The sequence below is a fragment of the Pipistrellus kuhlii genome, unplaced genomic scaffold (genome assembly GCF_014108245.1).
Source record: "Pipistrellus kuhlii isolate mPipKuh1 unplaced genomic scaffold, mPipKuh1.p scaffold_m20_p_1, whole genome shotgun sequence".
Taxonomy (NCBI): Eukaryota; Metazoa; Chordata; class Mammalia; order Chiroptera; family Vespertilionidae; genus Pipistrellus; species Pipistrellus kuhlii.
In genome coordinates, this window is record NW_023425404.1 from 74,013,539 (window position 1) to 74,021,637 (window position 8,099).

Genomic DNA, 8,099 nt, shown 5'->3' on the forward strand with positions numbered 1-8,099 from the left:
CATGGCTTGTGGGCATGGTTTATGGGTGTAGCGAAGGTGTGGCCAATTTGCATATTACTCTTTTATTAGATAGGATTGTGCACACTGGGTCCTGCAGTACCTAGAACATGCATTTATATTTTCTAGTAAATTTATATTTAACATATAAGAAACTTATGCTTTTCATTATTTCTATTACTGTTGAATAATCAAAAATTATTAGACTATAATATCAAATATTTTAATATTATAAAATTGAATATTAAAATATTTATTACATATTTAACAAACTAATATTTATCATTAGTATTTATTTAATATTATTAATAGCAACATACAATCAATTGTCTAATTTATAAATCAATAATTATTATATAAACTAGAGGCCCATATGGGGCGACCAGCTTTTCCAGACCTGGTGGAGCTTTTCCGGACCTGGTGGAGCAGAAGAGGTTGTTCAACCAGGTGGTGCTGAAGAAGTTGTTCATGAGTTGCACCAACCAGCCACCACTGTCCCTTTCCCAGATGATCCGCAAGATGAAGCTTCCTGGCTGGGAGGGCAAGGCTGGATGCTGAAAAAGTAAATAAATAAACAAACAAACAAACAAACAAACAAACAAACAAATAAATAAATAAACTAGAGGCTCAGTGTGCAAAACTCATGCCTGAGGCCAGGGGTGTGTGTCCCTCAGCTCAGCCTGCACCCTCTCCAATCTGGGGCCCTTTGAGGGATGTCCTACTTCCTGTTTAGGCCCGTTTAGGTGGGATCAGGCCTAAACGAGCCGTTGGACTTCCCTCTCACAATCCAGGACTGCTGGCTCCCAACTGCTTGCCTGCCTGCCTTCCTGATTGCCCCTAACTGCTTCTGCCTGCCAGCCTGACCACCCCCTAACCACTCCCCTGCCAGCCTGATTGATGTCTAACTGTTCCCCTGCCAGCCTGTTTGCCCCCAACTTCCCTCCTCTGCTGGTTTGCCCTGAAGAGTGTCCCGGATCAGCGTGGCGGTTCCCTTGGGGCGTGGGGTGACCTGAGCGAGGGGCCTGTGGTGGTTTGCAGGTGAGCCATGCCCCCCAGTGACCCAAGAGGAGGCCCTGGTATCTGGAATTTACTTACCTTCTACAATTGAAACTTTGTAGCTTGGAGCGGAGCCAAGCCTTCTGCTTGCTCCTTGGCTGCCACCATTTCTGTTTGGATTTGTTTACCTTCTAAAAATGAAACTTTGTAGCCTTGAGTGGAGGCCAAACTTCCTAGGGCAGGCAGAAAGCTTGGCTTCCTCCATTGCCTGGGAAACCCAAGCCTCCCTCCTGCTCTCTGTGGCTGTAGCCATCTTGGTTGGGTTTATTTGCATAGTTTCTCTGATTGGATGGTGGGCGTGGCTTGTGGGTGTAGCAAAGCGGTGGTTAATTTGCATATTACTCTTTTATTAGGTAGGATTAATTTCACTTTAATTGATATTTATTATTAATAAAGCAATATCAAATATTAATATTAAATAGTTTATTAAAAATAAAAATAGGAAAAATACTTTTCCCTTTTTTCATAGAAATTAAGTAGTAATAATTTTGTACTCTGATTGTAATCTGAAATAATGTTACTTATTTTGTACTCTAATTGTAAGTAACATGAAATAGTGTAGTGTATTCTCTAACCATTTGAATTAAAAACAATACCAGATGTTCCTGTTGTCAGTATATAAGAAATTCATTAATATATTTAGCATACTCAATGTAATAAAATTCTACAAAGAAAACTGTACTTATTTAAAGAGATGTTAGAAGTGAAAAGCACACCTTACATATATTTCCTGCCAATACTACAATTACATAATTCCTATCTCAAAAAAACAAATATCATCTGTATTAAATCTAGATGTACCATTTTTTACAGATCCTTTCATCTTTAAAGGTGGCTGTCGCAAATAAACTTAATGGGTAATCTCTAACTCATTCTAGAAAAACCCGTTCAGTTCTTTTCAAATGAAATTGCAATCTAAAACTAAGTATCCCCTTAGAAATAGAAAAGTGAAGATAAAAAAAAGGAAACGACCCAAAATGTGACTCATTCTTTTGATATGAGGTTTTAAAGAAACATGCAAAGGAGAGCAGAATATAGATTTTCATTTTGTGGTAAGTAAAAAAAAAAAAAAAAATTACCTTAGTTGTAAAGTGTATACCACACTGCATGAAATATTGCAATTTCTTGAGAGAGTAATCTGAAAACTTATTTGGCTCATTGTTAGCAAAGTTCACACCAATTTTCTTTTTTATTTTTATTTTAAATTTCTAATCTTTCCCCAAACTCTTCCTAGAACTATAATGGTAGAATGAGAAAAACATTGAAAAGTGTTTTCCCTGCATTGTAATAAAATCCCCAATTATCACAGTTTATTATTCTAGCAAGACATATTACTGCAATTGAACTTTTAGTCCTTTTTTTCTTTCATATACCATATTCCAAAATCAATTACAATACTCTGAAATATAAATTATGGTGAATAAGTATTTGGAATTGATTTTTCTTGTAAAATGTTTTACAAGTTATAGCACCCTTAAGCGGTTGGGGCAGTTTTTCATCTATTTGACATTTAGAAGAAATTAAAATACTTTGTTATTATGACATTTTTGTCATGATGTTCCACTTTGTAAAGTGGGAATAGAGTTTTTTGCTGCCATAACCAAAAGTGTCAGGATGAATATTTAAAAAATATTCTCAGAGAAAAAATGGCAGCAGAATAGGCAAGCCTGTTGTGCACCTCGTCCCAGAGCCAGACTGGAAATACAACTATCGGTAACTTGGAGAACATTCACCTGGAATTGCCAGCTGAGGTCCAGCTGAGGCGGAGACTTATATCAAGGAAGGACAGTAGGAAGGGCAAGGTCCTGAGAGGAGCTGATCCACCTACCAGGAGTGGCAGGCTGAGAGAGGAGCGAGCGCTGGGCTACGGGAGGTTCTTTTCCCTCAGAAGACAGAGGCCTGGAACCCAGACTGGGCTCCAAAGCCCCGAGCTCCAGAGCTGACACCCAGGACTCATATAACACCCAGCCGTGAAAGGTGGCAGGGCTGCTAGCTGCAGTGGAGCTTGGAAACTATGGACCAGAGTCATTCGGAGAGAAAGTCACGTTTTTTTTCCCCCTCAGAGCCCAGGAGTTTTCATTCGCAGCTGCTCACCAGAGGCTTTGGTGCAGGAAGGGAGACAAGGACTGGGGTTAGAGGCATTGCAGGGAGACTTGGGAAAACAGCAGCCAAGAGCATTTAGTCAGAGGCCCCCAAACTGAAACACTGTTTTTCCTGAGAGGAACTAGCTGCTCCCAGAAGACACAGGACAGGAAAAACAAACAAACCAACAAAAAACAGCAACAGAAACCCGCCCTAGTCCTAGGTGATACCAGAGCCCGGCCTGCCACACCCTACATTTTGAGCTTTTCACTGGAAACAAAAGCAGAAGCCAAGCTTACAGGTTTGAACAGCCTCAAGGAGCCTCAGTGACTGGATATGGGGAGGGACCGGCTGCCCCACTCTCCTAGGAACCAGAATGATACTTTCCTTGCCTGGGATACAAATTCCAGGTTTCTAGCCGACCCCATTGGTCTCCAGGCAAGGATCTCTGTCCAGCCAAGGGCAGAGTAATGCTTTGGGCCACTTGCAGAGGAGTAGCTCTGCGACAGGGGAAACACACCCACCACATTCCCTGAAATCTAACCTCCCCCACCTTGAGAAACAGACTTTTGAGGGAGTAAGACTGACAGCTGGATGGCAGGAAAAGGAGGGCAGAGGTGGACCCGGGCAACCAGGGGAAGTTTGCCGATCCAGCCTTGGACCCCCTGCTGCAAACAGCCCTTCTTTAGAGGGCAGATGGGCCCTGCTTGTTTATAGCCAAGGCGTGTAGAGACAGACACAAACAGTGGATCTGTGTATTGCTTGGAGCTTCAAGCAGGTAGCTGAAAGCCAAAAGACAGTGCCTGACAGTGGTTAGCAGCTAAGTACCTAACAAGAAGCCCAGAATGGGCAGACAGAACAGAAGAGTGGGATCCAAAGCAAGCTCCCATGGGGCACTATATTCGGCTGAAAAGAATACCACTTCACTTTTTTTAACTTAAAGTTTTTTTTTGTTTTGTTTTGTTTTTAAATTAATCTTTTTTCCATTTTTCTTTTTTTCTGTTGTGGGGTCGAACCCTGGGTTCAAAATAAGACCACCGGAGGCTGAAGATTGATTTAAAAAGCAGGCAAGGGTTTATTGAACTGGCCAGGACGGCCATGGGAGCACCACACACAGGTGGGCCCCACACGACTGCACTGATCCAGGTGTAGGCAATCCCTTTTTTAAGCTTCAAACCACAGGAATTTCTCTTTGTTCTAAATTCTAAAGGCTGGGAACATTGGAATGTGGCCCTATCTTGCCCATAATACGGAAGCAGAACTCAAAGGTTAATCTCTAAAGGTTATCTATGGTTTCTACCCCTGAAGCTACAGTGGGAGTCAATCTCCTGTAACTACCCTATTGTTTAAGAAAGTAACTGAAGGTCAAAGTCAGATAGCAAGGTTAAAATTCAAACAGCAGTTTTTACCCAAATATGATTGCTACCATATTTCATTTTCCTCCCTTTTTTCTTCTCTTTTTCTTTCCTTTTTTTTTTTTTTAAAATTATCTTTATCTATCTGATTTTTTTTTTATTATTCTAGTCTCTGTTATTTCACTCATATATCCAATTTTCCTCTTCCCTTTTCCTACTCGAAATTTTCTTTTTTTTTCATACTCAACTTTTTGAGACTTAAAAAAAAAAAATCTGGTTCTTTGAAAAGATAAACAAGATTGATGAATCTATAGCCAAGTGCATCAAGAAACAGAGAGAAACCAAATAAATACAATCAGAAATGAAAGAAGTAAATAACAATGGATTCCTTAGAAATACAAAGAATCATAGAGTACTATGAATGACTATATCCCAACAAACTGGACAACCTGGGTGAAATGGACATATTTCTAGAAAAATACAATCTTCCAAAACTGAATCAGGGAGAATCAGAAAACCTGAATAGCCCAATGACTACTGATAAAACTGAAGCAGTAATAAAAATATCCAACAAACAGAAGCCCTAGTCCAGATGGCTTTACAGGGGAGTTTTAACAAATAGTCAAAGAAGAACTAAACTCCTCAAACTATTCAAGAAAATTCAAGAGGAAGGAGCATTTCCAAGTTCTTTCTATGAGGCCAGCATAACTCTAATTCCAAAATATGATAAGGATATGACAATGAAAGAGAATTATAGGCCAATATTCATGATGAACATAGATGCTAAAATCCTCAAAATATTAGCAAATCAGGAGAAATCAAGATGGCGGCATAGATAAACATCTAAACTTGCTGTCTCATACAACCACATCAAAACTGTTTGCCAAGGACTTCCTAGCAGGTGGAGTGGCCATGGCCATCTTCCAGATGGCAGTAGCATTCATTGACTGAATCAAGCTGCTGCTGCAAATGCAACATAGCAGTAAGCACATCAACACAGTTAAGCAATATAAGGGCAATATAGATTGCATGGTTCATATCCCCAGGGAGAGGGAGTCCTGTCCTTCTGCCATGATTATCTGGCCAATGTCATCAGATACTTTCTCACACAGTCTCTCAACGTTGCCTTCAAAAATAAATACAAGCAAACCTTCCTGGGTGGTGTGGCCAAGAGAACCCAATTCTGCTACTACTTTGCAGGGACTCTGGCATCATTGTGTTTTGTGTATGGTCTTGATTTTGAACATACCCACCTAGCAGCTGATGTGGCAAAGCTGGGCCTGAAGGGAGAGCCAGAGGCCTCGGTGTTGCGTGGGTAATATACACAAACCTGATGGGACTCAGGGTCTGTACCAAGGCTATAATGTGTCTGGCCAGGGCAGTGGTTAGCAAACTCATTAGTCAACAGAGCCAAATATCAGCAGTCCAACGATTGAAATTTCTTTTGAGAGCTGAAAACCAACTTCTGTGCATGGGCCACAAAGTTTCAATCGCACTGTATGTACACACCTGCATGTGGTATTTTGTGGAAGAGCCACACTCAAGGGGCAAAGAGCCACATGTAGCTTGCAAGCTGCAGTTTGCCGACCCCTGGGGCAGGGAATTATCATCTACCAAGCTGCCTGCTTCGTACCTATGACACTGCAAAGGGAATGCTTCCAGAGCCCAAGAACACTCACATCTTTGTCAGCTGGATAATGGCACAGTCCCTCACAGTGGTGGCAGGGTTGACTTCTGATCTATTTGATACTGTTCCTTGCAGTTGCAACATGTTGATGCATTCAGACACAAATGAACTGATATTATATACAGAATCATACTCAGGTGCTGGAGGTAGATTGCTCATGATGAAGGAGGCAAAGCTTTTTTCAAGGGAGAATGATCCAGTGTTCTCAGAGGCATGGGTGGTGCTTTTGTGCTTGTCTTGTATAATGCATCAAGAAGGTCACATGAATTGTTTCCTAGTCTTTCCTCTTCCTACCGCCATGAACAAGTATGTTGTATTATGTAACATATCTATTTATCAATGGCACATATTTACTGATTGAAAATGGGAAGCAATAATATTCATCTGACTAGTTTTCTTTTTTTAATATATTTTATTGTTTTTTTACAGAGAGGAAAGGAGAGGGATAGAGAGTTAGAAACATCGATGAGAGAGAAACATCGATCAGCAGCTTCCTGCAACCCCCACTGGGGATGTGCCTGAAGCCAAGGTACATGCCCTTGACTGGAATCGAACCTGGGACCCTTCAGTCCTCAGGCTGATGCTCTATCCACTGAGCCAAACCAGTTTTGGCATCTGACCAGTTTTCTCCTAAAGCCATTTCCATGATGATGATGATGGGACTCAATTATTTATTTTTTATCTCAGTCATTCCTGATAAACAACAAATTTCAAAAAATAAAAAAATAACTGAAATATAAAAAAAAATCACCCGTATAATTGGTAATTATGTATTTTCTTGCATACATAACAGCTTTTGATTATAGTGCCACTGTCACCAATATTCTCTGATGCCATAGAGGTTAATACTAAATATTCAAACATCTAACTGTTAACAACAGTGTTTGTGTGTATAGCACTTTTATATTCATATCAACAGCAAAGTAAGAAATTAAGCAATTTCCCTTTCTTTCTTTAGTTTTTAAATATGTTTTTATTTATTTATTTATTTTAGAGAAACATTAATTGGCTGCCTCCTGCATGCCCCCTACTGGAGATTGAGTCCACAACCCAGGCATGTGCCCTGATTGGGAATCCCCAAGGCAACCTCCTGGTGCATGGGATAATGCTCCGCAAACTGAACCACATGGGTCTGGTAAGCAATTTCTTTTGGAGAAATCAGAAAAATGTCAGTAGATGGCGAAACAAAGTATTTTAATTTATTCTAAATGTTAAAGAGATAAAAACATAGTTCAACCATTTAAGGGTATTTTTTACTTTTTTTTTTTTAATAAGAAAAAAATATCAGTTCCAAATACTTATTCACCACAATTTATATTTCAAGTTTATGAAATTTATTCTTTCCTATGACAGTAAATTCTATATAAGAAGAGCAATTAAGAAAAAAACCTTTTATGAATACAATGTGCCATGTTTCAACTTTCTAATTCATAGCAACATGTGCCTTTTTCAGAGAATAAATTGTCAGTCAGAGATCCAAGATGGCAGTGGAGTAGGTGGAAGCTACACCCACCTCCTCCCAGGACCAAACTAAAATACAGAGCAATCAACCTGAATAACCAACCGAACACTGGCTGAAGAGGAGTCTTATAAGATTTAGACTTAAGAAATTACAGAAGAAGCCACACTGAGACAGGTAGGAAGTGTGGAAATGCAAGAAGGGCTGGCCCCACTACCAGGGGCTGTGGCTAAAGTTCCAGAAGGATATCTCAGCTGTAGGGATGGGGGTGTGAGGGTTTCCTCTGATGAGCAGATCTCAAGCCCAAGCCGGGATCCCAAGCCCAGAGCACCAGAGCCTGGAAGAGGCACCCACATAACATTTGGCTGTGAAAATCAGTAGGGTTTCTGTCTACCAAGGAGAGACAGGAGTCTGCTAGAAACTAAGGCACCACTTAAAGGGCCAATGCACAAAATCTCTTTCA

General features: G+C 40.4%; 1 pseudogene; it reads left to right on the plus strand.

The window, feature by feature from the left end:
• The first annotated feature begins 1,848 nt into the window (after positions 1–1,848).
• Positions 1,849–6,532, plus strand: LOC118715500 (annotated as a pseudogene).
• The last annotated feature ends 1,567 nt before the right edge of the window (positions 6,533–8,099 follow it).